Here is a 21776-nt window from a genome sequence, read left to right as displayed (position 1 = left end):
CACCCCCCCCCCGTCCCGATCCCCGCCGCCCCCCACACTCCGCGGCCCGGCCGGGCCCGGGGCGGTCGCATCGGTCACCTGGAGTTCGGGCCGGGAGTTCGGGCAGCGGCTCCCGCGGCGGCAGCAGCGGCTGCTGCGTGTTGGTCCCCGTTGGTAAGTAACAGTCTCCACGGCTACAGTCTCTATGGCGGCGGCGGTGGCGGCGGCGGCCGCTCCTCCTCCCGCTCCCGCCGCCCGCCTGCCTCGCGCGCCCGCCCGCCCGCCGGCCCGCCCGCCGCGACGGGGCGGGGCGTTGTTACCGGCAACGGTTACCAGGCTCCACGCCCCGCCCCTCAGCGGCCCGCCCACGCCCGCCTCCTACGGGCGCGGGGAGGGCCGGGCGTGAGCCCCCGCGGCACCCCATTGGCTGCCCGCAGTGCCCATCAGAGGGGGCGTTCCCGGCGAGGGCGAGGCTTAGCCAATCGCCGCGAAGGGGGGCGTGGCTTGGCAGGAGGCGCGCGCTGCTCGGAGGGTCGGCGAGCGGAAAGCGCGCGCGGCCCCCGGTGGGTGGCGCTGCTCGGGGAAGGCCGCGGCTCGGTGAGTCCCCGGGGGGCCTTCGTGTAGCTCCACGACCGATTCGATTCCCGGGACGTCCAGACAGAGTCCGAGTCTGGGGTCAGCAAACCCCGACCCTGCCCGCCGCCTGGTTTTCATGCACCACCAGCTGAGAGCTTTCAAATATATATTTTTTTAATGGTTTAAAACAATCAAAAGAAGACTCTTCGGTGGCATGCGGAAAAACGATGAAGCTCTTGTATTACCGAATCTAGTGGTTTCGATATCTTTTAAGGGTTGGCGGGCTGCACCCCTAATTATGTCCGCCTGTGTTTGTCAATAAAGTTTTATTGGAACACAGCCAGGAGGACCATCCTTTTAAGAGATCGCGGAAGGCTGATTTCTCACTACACGGGCAGGCCTGAGCAGCGAAGGGTTAATTCGTTGTGCAAAGATGGAATGGCATCGGCAGAGCCTGGAAGATTTACTACCCAGCCTTTCACAGAAAAATGTTTGCCAACCTTCTTCCCTCCCCAGATGGTAGGTTCAACTATGCATAGGACAAACAACCCACACTCTCCTGGAGCTTTTTCTCTAATGTGGGGACACTGACAATAAACAGAATAAATAAACATATATAGTTATTCAGGAGAAGGGGCTGGCCCAGTAAAAGAGAAGATTTGTTCTGGAAAGAAAGGGGCAGGGCAATTTAAAGGAAGATTAGACCTCAGCCCCATTCATTCATTCATTCATTCAGTCATCCATTCATTCATTCACTCAACAATTAATCATATTTGTTAGCACTGATTAAATTGTTCTTAGGTGCCAGACACTGATCTAAGCATTTTTTCGTATGCTAACTCAGTTGAATTTCACACTCAGATCCTAAGAAATGTGCTATGCGTTATCCCCATGTTACAGATCAGGAAACTGAGGTCTGGAAAGAATGAGTGAGTTTGCCCAGTGCCAAGCAGCTTGTAGGGGCTTCAAAGCCCCCAGTCTGGTGCCAAAGCCCATGCATTTGACTACCAGACAGGTGATTTTCAAACATTTTTGGCCACAACATCGCAGCAAGAAATACATTTGACCCAAAGGGCCAGTCCACACAAACATATACTAACTGAGACAAAATGTTCATAACGTGATACTTTAGGCAATGCTTGATCTTTTCTATTCATTTTAATGAAAATGCTGATGGTCACCTGCTGAAGTGATTTTGCCACTTTCTAATGGGTTGCTTCTTGCAGATTTTTATGTGACAAGTCTTAAGCTTAGGACTGCAGGAGTCAGCTCCTTTCCTTCAATTATTAATTTAGCCAAAAATGTTTATTGAGTGCCTACTATTTGTCAGACACTGATCCAGGTGCTAGGGATACAATTCTCGTGCTCCTAGGAAGAGTGATATGATAGTAACTTAGGGATGACTGGCTGGGCTTATTTCACATAGAGTAGCCAGGGATGGTCTCTCAAGGGTGACCAAGCATCCTGCATGCTTTGAGGTTATGGGGTTTCCCAGGATGTGAGACTTTCAGTTCTAAATATAGGAAGTTTCAGGACCACGCAGGATGAGCTGGTCACCCTAGGCCTCTCTGAGAGGGTGACATTTGGGCCAAGGTTGGAATCACGGGAAAAGGGGAAGACAATATCAAGAATTCAAAAATCCCTGGGGTGGAAACTCACTTTAAAGAAACAGTGGGGGGACACCTGGGTGGCTCAGCAGTTGAGCATCTGCCTTTGGCTTAGGGCGTGATCCCAGGATCCCGGGATCAAATCCAACATCCCTGCATGGAGCCTGCTTCTCCCTCTGCCTGTGTCTCTGCCTGTGTGTGTGTGTGTGTGTGTCATGAATAAATAGATAAAATCTTTTAAAAAATAAAGAAACAGTGGGATCACTGGATATGGCTGGAGCAGAAAGAATAGGGAAAGCACAAGTGGGTAAGGGGCCGTGACTCAGTGAATGGAGGGGATCATTTCATTTAAGGTCTGCCAGGCCATGGGAAGGGGTTCTCATCAGATTGGGAAGCCATTGGAGGCTTTGAAGCAGGAGGGAGATGTAATCAGATCTGTGATTTGTGGTTTTAAAAAAGCTCACTGCTTGGGGAACAGATTGTGGGAGACAAGAAAGACAGAACAAGAATTCAGGACTGTTACAATTCTCTGGGACTGGCAAGTATAGTGGCTTGGATTAGGGACCTGGTAGTGGGGGTGGGGATGAGTGGGTGGCTTGGAGGTGCATTTTGGAGAACATACTTGATGTGGGAAACCGAGTGATAAAATTTTAGGTTGTGATGGGAGGTTGTCTTGTGGCCACATTGTACAGCCCATTCCGCTATAACTCTTGTTTTGAAAACGTATATTTGTCCCAACTTGATGCCACATTTACAGTAAAATTTATGCATTTCTTAACCATTTAACACATGTAAAACTGCTGTCTGGAATGAGAGATGGTAAGAAAATAAAAAATACTTGTAATTAGAAATTAGAAAATTAGAGGGGCACCTGGGTGGCTCAGTCAGGTAAGCGTCTGACTCTAGATTTCGGTTCAGGTCATGACCTCAGGGTCCTGGAATTGAGCCTTGAATTGGGCTCTGCACTCAGCTAAGAGTCTGCTTGTCCCTCTTCCTCTGCTCCTACTCACCGCCCCCCAAATAAATAAATAAATAAATAAATAAATAAATAAATAAATAAAATCATGATCCCGGGGTCCTGGATTCAAGCCTTTAGTCGGGCTCCCCTCTGCCTGCTGTTCCTCCCCCTGCTTGTGTGCTCTCTCGCTCTCTCTCTGTCAAATAAATAAATGAAATCTTTAAAAACAATTTTAAAAAGAAATTAGAAAATTAGAGCAATTAGAAAAAACTTGGAGATGAATGAAAATGAAACACAGCATACCAGAATTTGTGGGATTCAGCTAAAGTAGAGGAATATTTATAGCTGTAATCACCTATGTTTAAAAAAAAAAAAAAGAAAGAACCTCAAATCAGTAATTGAATCTTCCACCTTAAGATCTGGAAAATAGGGGATCCCTGGGTGGCTCAGTGGTTTATCACCTGCCGTTGGCTCAGGGCGCGATCCTGGAGTCCCAGGATCGAGTCCCGCATCGGGCTCCAGTCCCGCATCGGGCTCCCTGCATGGAGCCTGCTTCTCCTCTGTCTCTGCCTCTCTCTCTGTATCTCTCATGAATAAATAAAATATTAAAAAAAAAAGATCTGGAAAATAAAGGTAAATCAAACCCAGGGCTGGCAGAAGGAAGGAAATAGATTAGAGTGGGAATAAATGAAATAGAGATTAGAAAATCAATAGAATTAAGAAGATCACAGGTTAGTTCCTTGAAAAGATCAGCAAAGCTGACAAATCTTTAACTAGACCGACCAGGATAAAAAGAGAAAAGACTCAAATTATTTTTTTTTAAAAGACTCAAATCACAAATCAAAGAGGAGACATCACAACCAACTTTACATAAATAGAAAAAATGGTAAGGCGATGCTGTGAACAATTGTTATGCTGACAAATTAGATGTATCAAATGAAACGGGTAAATTCCTAGAAAGTGACTCAAGAGGAAATAGAAAATCTGAGTGAACCTATGAAAGGAGAAACACTGCATTAGTAATCCCAAAACTTCCCGCAAAGAAAAGCCTGGAACAAGATGGCATTGCTGGTGAATTCTATCAAATGTTTAAAGAAGAAGTAACACCAATCCTTCACAGACTATTCTTAAAGACAGAAGAGTAGGGAATACTCTGTGAGGCCAATTCTAACATTCTATGAGACCAGTATTATCCTATCCTGATACCAAAGCCAGACAAAGATATCCTAAAAGGAAAAAACTATAGGCCATTATCCCTTATGAACATAAATGCAAAAATTCTCAGCAAAATACTAGCAAACCAAATCTAGCAATATATAAAATCATTTACCCACTGTGACCAAGTGGAATTTATCCAGGAATGCAAAGTTGGTTGGTTTGATATTTTTTTTAAAAGTGTTTTGTTTTGTTTTTTAGATTTTATTTATTTATTCATGAGAGACACAGGCAGAGGGAGAAGCAGGCTCCATGCAGGGAGCCTGATGCGGGACTCCATCCCGGGACTCTGGGATCATGACCTGAACCGAAGGCCGATGCTCAACCACTGAGCCACCTGGGCATTCCATAAAAAATAAAAAAAATAAAAGTTTTATCATTTTAATAGAGGACAAAAACTGTATGATCATCTTAAAAGAAAAAAGAAAACATTTGACAAAATCCAGCACTCTTTCATGATTTAAACAAACAACACCACTCAACAAACTAGAAATAGAGGACTTCCCCAGCCTGATAAAGGGCATCTAAGCATTGCACCACAGATAAAGACACTCAGTGGTGAAAAACTGGATGCTTTCCCTCTAAGATCAAGGACAAGGCAGAGATGTCTGCTCTTGCCACTTCTCTTTAGCATTGTACTAGATGTTCTAGACAGGGTAATTACGCATAAAAAATAAATAAAAGACACCCAGATTGGAAAGGAAGCAGGAAAACTATGTTTGCAGATGACATGATCTTGTATGTAGAAAATCCTAAGGAACGCATTTAAAAAGCTATCACACAAATAAATGAGTTCAGCAAGGTTGCAGAGTACAAGATCAATATACAAAACTCAATTATTTTTCTGTACATTAGCAATGAATAATCTGAAAATGAAATTTAAGAAAGAAAAACATTTACAATAACATCAAAAAAGGGATGCCTTGGTGGCTCAGTGGTTGAGCGTCTGTCTTTGGCTCCGGTTGTGATCCCGGGGTCCAGGGATCGAGTCCCACATCGGGCTCCCTGCATGGAGACTGCCTCTCCCTCTGCCTGTGTCTCTGCCTCTCTCTCTGTGTCTCTCATGAATGGATGAATAAAAACTTAAATAAACAAACAATAACACCAAAAAGAATAAAAGATGGAGGAATGAATTTAGTAGAAGCCAAGATTTGTACAATGAAAACTAAAAAACATCATTGAAAGAAATTAAAGAAGACCCACATAAATCAAAAAAAGATAACCACGTTCCTGGATGAGATTTAACATTATTAAGATGATAATACTCCCCAAATTCATCTATAGACTCTATCTCTATCAAAATTCAGCTGGCTTTTTTTCCATAGAAATTGATAATTTCACAGAAATTGACTGTAAACTCCACAAAGAAACTCAAGGAACCCGGAATAGCCCAAATAATACTGAAAAAGAAGAGCAAAATTAGAAAAAACCATACTTCTAGATTTTAAAACATACTAAAAAACTGTACTGTGGCATTGGCATAAGGCTAGACATACATATAAATGGAATAATGTTGAGAATCCAGAAATAAACCCGCCCATTTTACAGTCAGTTGATTTTTGACAAGGGTGGCAAGACTACTCAATGAGGTAAAAGTAGTCTCTTAAGCAGTACTAGGACAACCAGATAGCCCCACTCAAAAGGATAAAGTTTGACCCCTACCTCACACCATATACAAAAATTAGCTTAAAAAATCGGTCATAGATTTAAATGTGAGAACTAAAACTACAAACCTCTTGGGAAAAAAAAAATAAGAGTAAATCTTCATGACCTTGGTTTGGCAATGGTCACTTTAATATGATACTAAAAGCACAAGTCAAAAAAGAAAAAAGAAAAAAGAAAAGAAATAGGTAAATTAAACTTCATCAAAACTGAAAACTTTTTGGGGCAGCCCAGGTGGTTCAGTGGTTTAGCGCTACCTTCAGCTCAGGGCCTGATCCTGGGGTCCTGGGATTGAGTCCCGTGTCAGACTCCCTGCATGGAGCCTGCTTCTCCCTCTGCCTGTATCTCTGCCTCTCTGTGTGTGTGTGTCTTTCATGAATAAATAAATAAAATCTTAAAAAAAAAACTAAAAACTTTTGTGCTTCAAAGGAAATAAATAAATAAAGTGAAACCATAAATAAAGTGAAACAACAACCCATAAAATGGGAGAAAATATTTGCAAATCGTATATCTGATAAGGGACGTAAACCTAGAATATATAAAGAGCTCTCACAGTTCAACAATAAAAAGACAAAGAACACAATTTCAAAATGGACAAATAGGGACACCTGGGTAGCTCAGCAGTTGAGTATCTATCTACCTTTGGCCCAGGGTGTGATCCTGGGGTCCTGGGATCGAGTCCTGCATCAGGCTCCCTGCATGGAGCCTGCTTCTCCCTCTGCCTGTATCTCTGCCTCTCTGTGTGTGTGTGTCTCTCATGAATAAATAAATAAAATCTTTAAAAAAAACTAAAAACTTTTGTGCTTCAAAGAAAATAAATAAATAAATAAAGTGAAAACATAAATAAAGTGATACAACAACCCATAAAATGGGAGAAAATGTTTGCAAATCGTATATCTGATAAGGGACGTAAACCTAGAATATATAAAGAGCTCTCACAGTTCAACAATAAAAAGACGAAGAACCCAATTTTAAAATGGGCAAATAGGGACACCGGGTAGTTTAGAAGTTGAGTATCTATCTACCTTTGGCTCAGGGTGTGATCCCGGGGTCCTGGGATCGAGTCCAGCATCGGGCTCCCCGCAGGGAGCCTGCTTCTCTCCCTCTGTCTATGTCTCTGCCTCTCTCCGTGTCTCTCATGAATGAATAAATAAAATCTTTTTAAAATAATAAAAATAAAATAAAAATGGGCAAATATTTCTCCAAAGAAGACATACAAATGATCGATAAGCACGTGAAAAGGTGCTCAAAACCATTAGTCCTCAGGGAAATACAAATCCAAACCACAGTGAGCTACTGCCTCACATCCAATAAGATGGCTATGATAGAAAAGCCAGATACGAACAAGCACCGGCAAGGACGTGGAGAAATCACAGACTCACACAATGCTAGCAGAAATGGGAAATGGCGCAGCCACTTTGGAAAACAGTATGTTGATCCCTCAAAAAGTTAAACATAGAATTGCCATATGAGCCAGCGATTTCACTCCCAAGTATATACACCCAACAGAAACAAAAACATATGCCCACACGAAAACTTGTACACAGATTTTCATAGTGCCATTACCCAAAATAGGCAAAAGCAGAAAGAATCCAAATAACCCCACCAATGGATGGATGAATAAATGAACGATGGCACATCCGTACAATGGAACAGTATCCTGCTATAAAAAGCCCCAACACACGCTACCATGTAGATAAACCTTGAAAACATACGGTCACTGGGAGAAGCCAGACACTATAGGGCCATACGGTGTGTGCTTCTTTGTACGAAATCTCCTGAATAAGCAAATCTACAGAGACAGAAACCAGGGGTAGAGGGTGTCAGGGGCTGGGGGAGAAGGATGGGGAGTACCTGCTGATGGGGGCAGGGTTTCTTTTTGGAGGGAGGACACTGTTCTAAAAATGATTGTGGTGATGGCTGTGCATATTCTCAAACCACCAAATTATGTGCTTTAAAAAGACCAATTCTATGGTATATAAGATACTTTTTTTAAAAAGATTTATTTATTTATTTATTCATGATAGACATAGAGAGAGAGAGGCAGAGACACAGGCAGAGGGAGAAGCAGGCTCCATGCAGGGACCCGGATACAGGACTCAATCCCAGGACAGGCGCTAAACCTCTGAGCCACCCAGGGATCCCCAATTCTGTGGTATATAAATTGTATCTCGAGGGATCCCTGGGTGGCGCAGTGGTTTGGCACCTGCCTTTGGCCCAGGGCGCGATCCTGGAGACCCGGGATCGAATCCCACATCGGGCTCCCGGTGCATGGAGCCTGCTTCTCCCTCTGCCTGTGTCTCTGCCTCTCTCTCTCTCTCTCTGTGTGACTATCATAAATAAATAAATAAATTAAAAAAAATAATAAATTGTATCTCGATAAAGTTATTTTTACAGTTCTGCTACCATATTCATTAGTTCTTGCTGAGTGTGTAACTCGGGGTGCGGGGTCGGGGGGTGCTGGGTGGCTCGGTTGGTTGGGTGTCTGCCTTCAGCTCAGCTCATGACCCCGGAGCCCTGGGATGGGGCCCCACACCCGGCTCCCTGCTCAGCGTGGAGCCTGCTACTCCCTCTCCCTCTGCTGCTCCTTCTGCTTGTGCTTGCTCTCGTGCTCTCCCTCTGTCAAATAAATAAAATCTTTTAAAAGGTGGGGTGGGGACACCCAAGTGGCTCAGTGGTTGAGGGTCTGCCTGGGGCTCAGGGCATGATCCCGGAGTCCTGGGATCAAGTCCCACATCAGGCTCCACACAGGGAGCCTGTTTCTCCCTCTGCCTATGTCTCTGCCTCTCTCTGTGTCTCTCATGAATAAATACATAAAAAATTGTAAAAATTAAAATAAAAGTGTTTAACTCAATGAGGACGTTTTGGGGCAGTGGTGTCCTTATCCAATTTTACCGCAGACCTGTGGTTTTTATTGTGCAGTTCTGCCCAGGGCGGGCGATTTTTAGGAATGCCTATGGCACCTTATGGGCGAACTGGCTGTACGTGGCTGTCGCTTCAGTCTGATGTGCGTAAGCAGTGGGTGTAGGCTTGCCAAGCGACAGTTGTCCTCCATAGAGACAGGACAAAATGGGGACCCTGCTCTGTCACATTTCCAGAAAATCCAATTAATTCCCCTTGGCCCTCTAGTGAAAGGGGACCAGCCTCAGAAGTTCAGTGGCGACCTGCAACGTCACGGCTCCCCCACGCAAAGGCCTGCCCTTGGCTGATGTCTAACAACTGCCACGCATTTCTCGTCTTGCTTCCCCCCTGGAAGGAGGAGAAGACTGAAGTCCCCGGAGACAGCATACTGAGCTGCGGCCAGCCTGTCTGAGCCTGCGACACACGCACCTCTTCCCAAGCAGACCCATCCCAATTTAGCAGCAAGTGGCCTCCCCCGGCTGCCAAAACAGACATCTCAGGCCCTTCGTTTCTGGGAGGCCTCCCTGCGGTGGCTGCAGCACACAGTCCCCGCCCTATGGGGTCCCAGGGTCCAGGCATGCCCTTGGGGTGCCCTTCACCGGGCCCTCCTCGTACCCAGCACTCAGCACCCCAGAAGCCCCCTGCCCAGACACCCTTTTAACAAGTTCCCTCCTGCCCTCACCCTTCCGTACCCCCAGCGTAGGTGCACAGACTTTGGGGTTGGGACCCTCTTTCTCTGCTGTTTCCTCTGAAAACTTGCCGTGGGGCTGGCATCTCACTGGGGAGCTCATAATCTTTGAGTCTTGTCACGGGTGGAAATTCTAGTTTTTCCGAGGACTGTCTCTCCCCCCACATCCAGGCTAAGTAGGTTCCATCAGGGCAGGGACCTTTTGGGCCTGCTCTCTAGGATCCTCGTCACCTAGAGCAGAGGTTCTTAACCAAGAGCACTTCTGCCTTCAAGGAGACATCTGGTGATCTCTGGAGACATTTGTGATTGTCACAGCCAAGAGGTGGTCCTGGCATGGAGTGGGAAGAGACCGAGGATGCTGCTCAACACCCTACAGTGCACAGAATGGCCCCTATGGCGGAGAATGATGTGGCCTCAAATATCAACGGTGCCTCAACTGAGAAACCCTGTATGGAGTGTTTGGGGGTGAAAGTTGAGTCTGATCCCTGCTCATGTTATGCACCAGTATAAATCCTCAGCCGTATAAACCAGGGTGACCCCCCTAGTGCCTGAGTCACCCCTTCTCTCCTCCAACTCAATATGTGTATTTAAATGTGTGTAGCATCCTAGGACCTCAGTGGGTCAGATGATTATGGAACAGAGTCCCCTGGGGGTCAGTGGAATCCACTCACCCCAGGGGGGGGGGAGGGTCTCATCTGAGATAATTTTGTCCCCCAGGGTGATGTCTTGAGACATTTTTGTTGTCATGACTAGGGGAGGGAGAGTTACTGGCATTTGATGGTACAAGGTGGGGATGCTGCTCCACACCCTACAACACACAGGACAGTCCCACCCCAGAGCATGACCCAGTGTCAACATTGAGTGCCGAGGCTAAGAAACCCTGGTTTAGGGGATCCCTGGGTGGCTCAGTGGTTGACCATCTACCTTCGGCTCAGGTCATGATCCCAGGGTCCTGGGATCGAGTCCTGCATCGGGCTCCCCGCAGGAAACCTGTCTCTCCCTCTGCCTATGTCTCTGCCTCTCTCTGTGTGTCTCTCATGAATAAATAAAATTTTTTTAAAAAAAAAGAAAGAAAAAAAAAAACCCTGGTCTAGAATCAAGCTTGAGCACGGCTGTTCCTCCTTACATCACTGTCGAATAAATGGACATTAGAACACCAAGCCTGCAGGTGCAAACTTGCCCAAATCTATATATTTTTAAAAGTATTTAAAATTTGAGATAAAATATCCATAAAATTTACCAGTTTGACCATTTTTTTTGTGTGTGTGTGTACAGTCAGTGGCATTAAGCATACTTATACTGTTGTGCAAACATTCCCACCAGCCGTCTCCAGAACCTTCCATTTCCCCACACAGAGACCCTGTCCCCAGGAAGCACTGACCCCCGCCCCCTGCCCCACCCCTGGCTCCCACCACCTCCTCTCTGTCTCTGTGGACGGGCCTCCTCTGGGGACCTCCTGGGAGTGGGGTCCTGCAGGAGGTGTCCTTCTGGGTCTGGGTCCCCTCCCTGAGCCCGGTATCCTCGGGGCCCGTCCCCGTGGGGGCAGGTGTCGGGGCCCCTTCCTTTCTAGGGCCGGGTCATATCCCAGGGTGTGGATGGACCTCACTGTGGTTATCCATGCATCTATCCACGGACACTTGGCTTGCTCCACGTCTTCGCTATTGCAAATAATGCTGCTACAAAAGTGGGCGTGCAAACATCTCCTAGAGACCCTGCTTCCGAAATCCGAAATCCCTTAAGGTTAGATGGGCAGAAACTTCGAGGAAGCTCTAACCACGAGGGGAATGAAGAGGAAACACAATTCTGTGCTTAAAAGAAGGGTTTTAAGCCTCTGACTATCATCCAGGGCAGACAGAGGAGAGCTGCTCCGGGATCGTCCACAGCTTTCCGGCACAATCCCACCATCTCCAGCTCAAGCAGTGGTGACAGGTCACGGGGGCGCAGCGGACAGGTGTGAATTTCCTGCAGGAAAATTCAGCTCAGGACTTACCTTCCATCATCACTCTTCACTTCCCAGGATCCCTAGGCAGGTCCAGGTCCAAGTAATCCCTCATCAGAGAAGAGCCAGGTCCCTGGTGACACTGGGTTGGGGTGGGGTTGGGGGCAGCCAGGGAGGGGAGAGATGAGCCTCTGCTCCTCAGGGGCCGGGGGAGAGGCTGACCGTTCCCTAGTGCCCTCTGCTCACAGTCCATGCCTGAGAAAGAGCTTTGCTGCTTAAAGAAGCTACTCGAACCACACACTGCTTTCGAGGACCTCATGGTGAAACATTTAGGGGGAAAATGGCAGAGCTACAGCCTGCAGCACAGGAAACCAAAGGATCAGAAACGTTGGTAGTGGTGGAGGGAATGGGGTGTATGGACGGCAGCATCTTGCTTGCTTTGTCCCCCAAACTAAGGCTCCAGGGCCGGGGCCATCAAGGAGGAATCGCTCACAGGGTGTGGCCAACGCATCCAGGCTTCCCTGGGCCCTTCCTGCTGTTTAAACCGAAAACCCACAGTTCCTCAAACACTGAACCTGAGTGATCATATATATGGCCCAGAAATCCTACTAGGTAAATATCCAAAGGGATTGGAAACACTCGTCCACGCAAAAGCTTGTCCGTGTCTGTGGCAGCCTTACTCACAATAACCAAAACGTGGAAAGGACCCAAACGTCCAACACCAGTTGAGTGGATAAGATGGGTGCCTGGGGGGCTCAGCGCTGGAGCGTCTGCCTTCAGCTCAGGGTGTGACGCCGGGGTCCTGGGACCGAGTCTTGCATCAGGCTCCCTACGGGGAGCCTGCTTCTCCCTCTGCTTGTGTCTCTGTCTCTCTCTGTGTCTCTCATGAATACATAAATACAATCTTTAAAAAGGAGGATCCCTGGGTGGCTCAGTGGTTTAGCGCCTGCCTTCGGCCCAGGGCGCGATCCTGGAGTCCTGGGGTCGAGTCCCATGTTGGGCTCCCTGCATGGAGGCTGCTTCTCCCTCTGCCTGTGTCTCTGCCTCTCTCTCTCTCTCTCTCTCTCTCTCTCATGAATAAATAAAATCTTTTAAAAAAGTCTTCTAAAAAAATCAAGATGAATGGGTAAATGAAACGTGGTATAGTGAGTTACAGAACGGACTACGATGCAGCCATAAAAAGTGAAGGAATGACACACACACACCGCAGCACAGATGCACCTGGCACGCACGATGCTCGGTGAGAGAAACCAGACACAAGAGGCCACATGGTGAGGGATTCCATGTCTGAGAAACATCCAGAACAGCAGGAAGTGGATTAGCGGCTGTCGGGGGCTGGGGCAGTGGGAATTGAGGGGGTCTGTTTAACCAGAACAGAAGCCGGGGTTTCCTTCTGGGGTAGTGCACATATTCTGGAATTAAATAATGAGGATGGTCGCACAACACTTAATTAAAACCACCAAATTATACACTTTGATATGAAGTTTCTGTTATGTGAATTATATCTGAATAATCATCTTTAAAATGGTTTGTGGGGTTTTTTGTTTTGTTTTTTGGGGGGTTTTGGGGGGGCTTTTTTTACTCCTGAAAGTTCTATGTCCCAGGGAACACTCCAGCTGCTGCAACTCCTGGATTTGGTCGCAGATGGATATTGACACTGGGTCTCAGCGACCTTTGCTGACCGACAGTCTTCCTGACTGCAGCCAGATGCTCCTCGAAGAAAGCGCACAGAGCTGGGATGTGGACCAAGCAACCTGGCTCTGAAACCCATGCACTTTAAAAAAAAAAAAGAAGAAAAAGAAAAAGAAAAAAAAAGACACCCATGCACTTGACCTCTACCTGGGAGTGCATCTCCGCGCGGCTCCCCTGCAGCATGCTTGCCTACGGAGACCATATTCCTGGAAGGCAGTAAATATAATGCTGGGAAGATACACACCAGGAGAAAGCCTGACCTTTTTTCTGTAGATCCTTTCACGGTCCAGGCTGTCTGCACTTACCAAGCATAAGCATTACTTCTCTCACCAGATTATTATTTTTTTTTTGGAGGGGAGGGGGAAATCAAAACACCCAAAGGCATATAAAATGAAAAAGATATTTTCTGCTAAACTATAAAATAAAAATCGAGCAACCAGAAAAAAGAAAAGTTTAACCACATGCTTACAAGAAAAGAATCAGCCCATAAAACCACAGGAAGGACCACTAAAAATGAGTGTGACTTCAAGAATGGTATGAAACACATCCCTCTGGGAGCTTTCCAGATCTCCTTGAAAGGATTTCCCCTCGGTGGTTGTTAAAACTTTTTTTTTTTCCCCTCCCAGACGGGCTTCTTTCTAATTGACTGTTTTTATTTAACTAATGACTGTTAATTAACCAGTGCTATTAGAACTTTAAAGGCCATTTATGCATTGGGGGAGGCGGGTTTAAGAGCCACTTTTTTTTTTTTTTTGGCGCAGACCTGAGCCTGAGCATCTGATCCTTTCAAGGGTGGCATGAAAGGACAATTTCCATAATGATGCAGCTTCTGAATAGTGGATTTTGTGTGGAAAGCACCTGTGCACCACCAAGATCTTTATTTTTCTCATGGCTTTCTGGCCGCTGGCTGCCACATTTCTCCGCGAAACTGAATTATTTCCATAGCAAACTGCTGTGACCTCGAACAGCCTTCGAGAGGGCAAGCTGAATACACGTCAAACACAGTTTTTTTCTTAAGTCCCCTTTTGCCCCCCCAGCTGACTGTCTCAGCCACTTCTAGGCAACGAGGGAGCAGGGGATTAGAACGGCTGGGCCGAGGTTCCACATGGCCCTGATCGGAGGGAAAGGGAGACAAGACAGGAAAAAGACACAGCAGCGCTTTTAAAAGGGGGGGCAGTTAGGGACCCCTGGGTGGCTCAGTGGTTGAGAGTCTGTCTTGGACCCAGGGCGTGATCCCAGGGTCCCAGGATCGAGTCCTGCATCGGGGTCCCTGCATGGGGCCTGCTTCTCCCTCTGCCTGTGTCTCTGCCTCTCCCTCTCTGTGCCTCATGAATAAATAAATAAAATCTTTAAAATAAGGGGGGAGCAGTTAAAACAATCCAGTGACACAAGCTGCCGAGAATTCTTAGCACCCGCTTTGGGAACGTGAAACAAGAACATCTGCCCCTTGGCTTGCTTGTGACCTCACCAGTCGTGGTGCTAACAGTGCAGTGACGCGTCTAGCTTCCGTGCACCGAAAAGAGGAAGAAATGATGGGAGATCTGCCTAATAGTTTGGATCATTAAGAAATGATGGAAGAAAAAAAAAAAAAAAGAAATGATGGAAGGATCTGCCTAATATTTTGGCCCGGGCAGTCCAACAGGGCTGCCAGTGACCCTTCACAGCCTATTCACTTGTGCACAGAGGACACTGGTCACCCACGTCACTGGGGGTGCTGCTGCGTGAACCTGCCACGTTCATCAGTAACCAGAAGAAACCACGTGGAAAGAAAATGGAATATAATCAACTACGCCAGTGGGTTCATGGACGGAGTTACATATTCAGACTGGACATTTCCCCTGCATTTTCTTGTGGACGTCTTTGTGTGTGTGTGTGTGTGTGTGTGTGTGTGTGTGTGTGTGTGTGTTTTCCCAGACCCCTATTGTTTCTGAATATTTACTTTGCACTTGAAGGGAAGTCTGCCCTTCGTGGGTGCAGCTGAGACACACTTCTTTCCCCTGGGGCCACCATGAGTTTCACACACCCATCTTAGGGGCTTTGCACACATGCATTGGGCTTTATTTATTTATTTTTTAAGATTTTATTTATTTATTCAGGAGAGCCACAGAGAGAGAGGCAGAGACACAGGCAGAGGGAGAAGCAGGCTCCGTGCAGGGAGCCCGACGTGGGACTCGATCCCGGGACCCCAGGATCATACCCTGGGCTGAAGGCAGGCGCTAAACCGCTGAGCCACCAGGGCTGCCCTGCACTGGACTTTAAACACAGTTGGGCAAAGCTCCTTCAGTTGTTAAAGGTAATGGTGGATTCTGGTTTTATTGCACATTTTCAGTTAATGAAGTAATGAGTAGCAGGGCGGGGTGGGGGAAGAAGCTGCTGTGTCTATAGATTCATATCAAGATATACCTATTTTGTCTTGTGAGCACAGGCCAAAAAGGTCTTAATAAATGTAAAGATAGAGACAAAAACGTGCAACTCTTGAAGAACCCCAAATTGTAAAAGGGCTCCCCTTGTTACCCCGTAGGTCAGTGCTTCTCAATCTTTTTAGCTGCGAGGTGCATGCAGAGAATAATACTTGTGTATTTGTACAAAATTTCCTCACACAGTCTTTTTCAAGTTGTAATAAAAAAAACTTGGGTTTTCTTGCGTGAATAATTTTTTAAATTAATGTCTATGTTTGTAGTCACTAGATACCATTTCTGATGGATAGATTTTCGGTAGTAGTCTTTTCAAGTTCTTTGTTGATAGAATGAAATGCTTTTTGAAGATTTCGCGTTTCTCTTTTTTCCTAAGATTTTTTAAAGGTTTTGTTCTTTGTTTATTTGAGAAAGAGAGACAGAGAGAGAGCACAAGTAGAAGGAGTGGAAGAGGGAGAAGCAGACGCTTCGCAGAGCAGGAGCCTGATGCAGGACTCGATCCCAGGACCCCGGGATCATGACCCGAGCTGAAGGCAGATGCTTAACCAACTGAGCCACCCAGGTGCCCCTCTTTTTTTCCTATAACTTATGTACTTCAAAGTGAAGTATAAGTTTTTCCATGTGTGTGGACCTTTGTCCCAGAACATTTCCAACCCTCTAAAGGGCTCTCTCATGTCCTTTTCCAGTTAACACCTCTGTCCCATGATTCTGACTTCTGTCACCACATTGCTTTTGCTTATTCTTGACTTCATATTGATGGAATTGTGTAAAATTATGTCTGTGAGATTCATCCCTATTGCTGAGTGCATCGCTCATTCGTTTTTTTTTAAAAAACATTGTTGAGTCGTATTCCAATGTAGGAACACACCAGGATTTAGCTACCCATTCTCCTGTCGACAGACATTTGGTTGGTTTCCAATTTCCTCCAATTCTTGATAGGCACAATTGGCAAGGAACTTTGTGTGCACAGTTGATAAGAAATGAAAAACAACTTTCACAAATCGTGCAAACAGGTGAAATTATAGTTAACAGGGGATAGGAAATTATACACCACTTTTTACAGGCCATTCACAAATTATAAAAGGTGAAACTATATTTGAAGAAGAATGTGATACCTACGAATATGCTGGGAGCTGTCCCCACCGGGAGCCCCCTTTTGGCTCCCTGTGTGTGTGTGTGTGTCCTATAAGGACACTAGTCATTGAATTTAGGACTCCCCCAAATCCTGCATGACCTCATCCCACATATGAATAACCAGACTAGAAGACTGGAACTGAGAGGAGAGTGGGCTCAGAGTCCAGGATTCCCAGGAGGGGAAAGAAAGAACGGATGGATTATCCTATATCAGGGGTTGGCAAACTTTTTCTGTCTGGTGCAGATAACATTCTGGGCTTGGCAGGTCATACAGTCCCTGTCACACGCCATTCTGCTGTTACAACAAGAGAGTCAGAGACAAGAAATACATGAATGGGCAGTGTGGCTGTGTGCCAATAAAACTTTATTTATATGAACAGGCAGGAGGCCAGAGCTGGCATAAGGGTTGCAGTTTGCCCATCTTTGTCCTAGATGTTTAAGCCCAAGGCGAAATGAAAAGATGAAACAGGACAAAAAGCTACTGGTAGGCCGAAGGCGAACATAGTGGGAAAAAATTACCAAAGCACATGGGAAATCTTCAGAGAGCAAGGCCACAACAGGAAGCCAGAAAAGATAATTAGTCCGAAAGCGAAGTTAATACCGGAGGAAAGAGTCGGTGTTGACGATGGTTGGCTACTACAGGAAGGGATTTGAGCAGGCCAAGGTGGGACGGGGGACTGTTACCTTGTCATAAATCTTGCTGATCTTTTAGATCCTCAAACGACAATGGTGAAACAGTATGTATTACCTTAATTTCAAAAATTAAAACTTAAAAAAACACAGCAGCCTACCGTCAGGGCAATCCTGCTGTGCTGCCTGTAGGTAGAGACCCGGACGCAGGGCTTTATGCTCCTGGGAGGGGAGGACAGATGGAAGCTCCCACCAGGGGGAGCTCCGAGAAAACGGACCGATTTTCTCTGGGAAAATAAAACTGGTCTACATGGAGAATGCCAACCCACCATCCCCTGGGCCAAATCCGGCCCTCCACCTGTGGGGGATTCAGGGGGGCTTTGTTATTTTATTTTATTACTATTTTTATTGAGATATAACTGACATACAACACTAGTTTCAGGTGCACCGTATAATTCTACTTGGATATGTTGCAAAATGACCACAATAAATCTTGTTATCATCACCATATGTACTTATAATTTTTTTGTCTTGTGATGAGAACTTTTAAGATCGACTCTCTTTAGGAACTTTTTTTTTTAATTTTTTATTTATTTATGATAGTCACACACAGAGAGAGAGAGAAGCAGAGACATAGGCAGAGGGAGAAGCAGGCTCCATGCACCGGGAGCCCAACGTGGGATTCGATCCCGGGTCTCCAGGATCACACCCCGGGCCAAAGGCAGGCGCTAAACCGCTGCGCCACCCAGGGATCCCTAGGAACTTTCAAATATACAATATAGTATTGTTAGCTACAGCCACTGTGCCACATGCTGCATCCCTAGGACTTGTTTATTTTATAACCGAAAGTTAGTACCCCTTGACCACCTTCACTTATTTTGCCCACGCCCACCACCCCGCCTCTGGCAACTGCCAATGTCTCTGTGAGTTCGGATTCTTTTTCTTTTGTCTTGTTTTTAGACTCCACATGTAAGTGAGATCATACGATATTTGTCTCTGATTTATTTCACTTAAGCATAATGGTGGGACCTCAAAGTCCCATCTACGTTGTCACAGATGGCAGGATTTCCTTCCTGTTTATGGCTGAATAGTATTCCTGTGTGTGTGTATCTCACATTATCTTTATCCACCCATCTGTTGACCAACACTTAGGCTGTTTCCATATCTTGGCTATTATTAAAAAATGATGCTGTGATGAACATGGGGGTGCAGGTATCAATTTGAGATCCCATTTCCACTTCTTTTGGGCATATACCTGGAAGTAAAGTCACTAGATCATATGGTATAATGGTTTAATTTGGGGAGCCTCCATACTGTTTTCCATAGTGGCTGCACCAATTTACATTCCCACCAACAGTTCCCTTTTCTCCACATGGTTGCCAATGATTATTATCTCTTGTTTTTTTTTTAAGATTTTATTTATTTATTCATAAGAGACACAGAGAAGGAGGCAGAGACACAGGCAGAGAGAGAAGCAGACTCCCTGTGGGGACCCTGATGGGCAACTCAATCCCAGGACCCCGGATCACTACCTGAGCCAAAGGCAGATGCTCAACCACTGAGCCACCCAGGCACCCCCTATCTCTTGTATTTTTGACAACAGCATTCTAAGTGGTGTGAGGTGATATGTCACTGTGGTTTTAATTTACGTTTCTCTGATGACAAGTGATGCTGAGCATCTCTCGAGTACCTGGGGGCCATGTGCATGCCTTCTTTGGGAAAATGTCTATTCAGTTCCTCTGCCCCATTTTTAATCAGATTGTTTCTCTTGAAATTAAAAAACAAACAAACATGGGTATTACTTTCATAATATTTTTTAAAATTAATTTAAATATAAAAAAGTAATGGTTTACTCCCATAGAACACTGAATTGACACAATACAGGAAAAGGGGGGAAAGGATCTGTGTTTTAAATTTTTGACCCATACAGCCACGTTGTTGTCCAACAGAGCTGTACTGACGCATTGCTACCAACAATATGTGAGCATCATGAATGAGTTCAAGGTTTTCGTCTTGAGAAATTTGGGGCTAATTACTTAACTAGATAACCTAGGCCCATCATAAACTGTTAACTTCTAGCCAGCCCAGCAATATCACTCGAAGGTTATGGCAGTTAGCATTTGACTGTATCTAAAAGAAAATCTAACCAAAGTGGGTTGTAAAATAGGGGCTTGGGGCACCCAGCTGGCTCAGTCGGTAGAGCATGCCACTCTTGATCTTGGGGTTATGAGTTCAAGCCCCATGTCAAGCATAGGGATTACTGAAAAATAAAATCTTTAAAAAGAGCGGAGGGGGCTTGGGGGCACCTGAGTGGCTCAGTCAGTTACATCTAACTCTTGAGTTCAGCTCAGGTCATGATCTCAGGGTCTTGGGATCAAGCCTGGGTCAGGCTCTGTGCTTAGTGGGAAGTCTGCTTAAGGATTCTTTCTATCCCTTTCACCCCGCTCCCCCCATCCCAACATTTGTGCATGTGCTCACTCTCTATAAAATAGATACATCTTAAAAAAAAACAACAACCACCTAAGGGCTTATTTTTCATCACTGCACAGGAAATCTATGTGTAAATGGAGTAGCTTTGATTCAGCTACTCACCGTCACCATCAAGAGCCCAGGATATTAATGTCCCAAGCTGCTGGCTGCATGTACCTTTTACTGTCGCTTCATGATTGCAAAATAGCTGCCATTGCTCCCTTCCTCCCCATACCAGGCAGGAAGACAGGGGAAGGGGAAACCTCAGAGATCTCTCCTTTCCTGCTTGTCCTTTATTTTTTTTTTCCTGCTTGTCCTTTAAAGCAGATGTTTCCAGAAGCTGACTTGCCCTTATGTTGTATTGGTCAGAATAGTCACACGGCCACTCGCCACTGTAGAGAAGTCCGGGAAAGAGAGGATTTTGCTTTTCCACCCTCTCTGGCTCAGAGGAAAACGGAGAAGGGGCTGGGAATGGCTGTGCAGTCTACTGCGCAATCACAGTATTACAAGATGTTAAGAGTCCGCTTCAGTGGCCAGAACAACCAGTCACAGACGCGAACTCGGTAAATAAGATGCAGGGTGGGGGTGAATGGACAAAATATAAGGGGAAAGCCAGGAACCCATAGTAACACAGAGAAATAGCTGCCAAGATGAAAAGCATTTTAATGCAGTATGTTAAAAAAAAAAATCAGCCCAGATGCCAAAAACCCACGACGCACAAAACGTCAAGATTTTAAATCAAGACAGTACCCGACAGGGCCAGGGCCAGAGGACAGTGAGCGGTGCACTCGCAGGGCCGGATCCTCAGGAAATATCCGGAGGACGGGGACACAAGGAGGAAGGCCCAGGCACCTGTAGGAGGAATTTCAACGTCAGTCAGGACAGAGTGAAGCTCAGAGAGATGACGTCCGTCTAGAACTGGCGTTCTCAGGCACCCGCCTCTGACCAGCTGTGTGCCTCTGGGCAGGCTACCTACCCTCTCTGTTTCTCCAGCTGTAAAGTTTGGGACAGTTCTTTGGCAGTGCAGCTGCCAGGCCTCGGGTCTGGGGACCACAACCCGAAGCCTCTCTGAGAGTCAGGATGCTCTGTGAAGCGCTGGGACGCAGCAGGGGTGGGGAAGTAAGCGTGACTTCTGCTTCTCTGCCTCTTGCTTCCTGCGTGAGCTTAGCCCAGTGGTTTGGCCTCTCTCACCCACTAACGGAGGGCCTTCGGAGTATTAAATCATGCCACAGGGTCAGAATAATGATCTACTTATTTAAAAATTGTTGAGGAAGACTTCACATTGGATTAACCATTAACCAGTTTAACTCAGTGGCATTTAGTACGTTCACCATGTCGTGCACCCACCACCTCTGTCTAGTTCCAAGACCTTTCCATTGCCCCAAGGGGAGACTCTATCTACTAGCAACCATTGCCCATTGCTCCTCGCCCCAGCTCCTTGCACCTCTACTCTCCTTTCTGTCCCCATGGATTCGCCTACCCATGAACGCCATCTCCCATCCACTAAAGGCATGACCCCAAAGTGGCCTCCATCTCTTCTTTCCCTGTCCCATGGGTCAGGATTTAGCCAGATGACCACATGTAGCAGCGAGGGGCCTGGGAGACAGTCTTCAGGAGAAGAGTCTAGAGAAGGAGCCAAATGGATATCAGTGGACCCTGGCTCTCCCAGCCACAGCCACCTCAGAGTCTGTGGTGTGAACATTGGTCAGCCATGGGCCCGGACCACCCAGAAATCTCCAGAGACAACGGAACACTCCTTCTTCTTTTCTCTCCTGGTGCAGAATGTTTGGTTGATAAATCTTTGTGTATTGAGCACCTACTGTGTGCCCCGCTGGGGATGCAGCAGTGAGCACAACAGACATAGAGAAGGGGAGGCCGACCGATGATACATAACGTAGGGCAGTGTGATAAA

General features: G+C 46.3%; 1 protein-coding gene and 1 long non-coding RNA gene across 5 annotated transcripts in view; both read right to left on the bottom strand.

Annotated features, from left to right (window-relative positions):
- RFX2 (regulatory factor X2) overlaps positions 1-249 on the bottom strand; it is a 97801-nt gene extending 97552 nt beyond the window's left edge. For both annotated transcript variants that reach the window (XM_038567609.1, XM_038567611.1), the window contains exon 1: positions 79-249. The gene's annotated coding sequence lies outside the window, so the exon portion shown is untranslated. The remainder of the gene's footprint in view (positions 1-78) is intronic.
- Positions 250-20507: 20258 nt separating this feature from the next.
- LOC111091391 overlaps positions 20508-21776 on the bottom strand; it is a 54412-nt gene continuing 53143 nt past the window's right edge. For all 3 annotated transcript variants that reach the window (XR_005375188.1, XR_005375193.1, XR_005375190.1), the window contains one exon: positions 20508-20716. This is a non-coding gene — a long non-coding RNA (uncharacterized LOC111091391). The remainder of the gene's footprint in view (positions 20717-21776) is intronic.

This window comes from Canis lupus, chromosome 20 (genome assembly GCF_011100685.1).
Source record: "Canis lupus familiaris isolate Mischka breed German Shepherd chromosome 20, alternate assembly UU_Cfam_GSD_1.0, whole genome shotgun sequence".
NCBI lineage: Eukaryota > Metazoa > Chordata > Mammalia > Carnivora > Canidae > Canis > Canis lupus.
The sequence above is the reverse complement of the archived record's forward strand: the minus strand, read 5'-3'. Positions and strand labels throughout refer to the sequence as shown.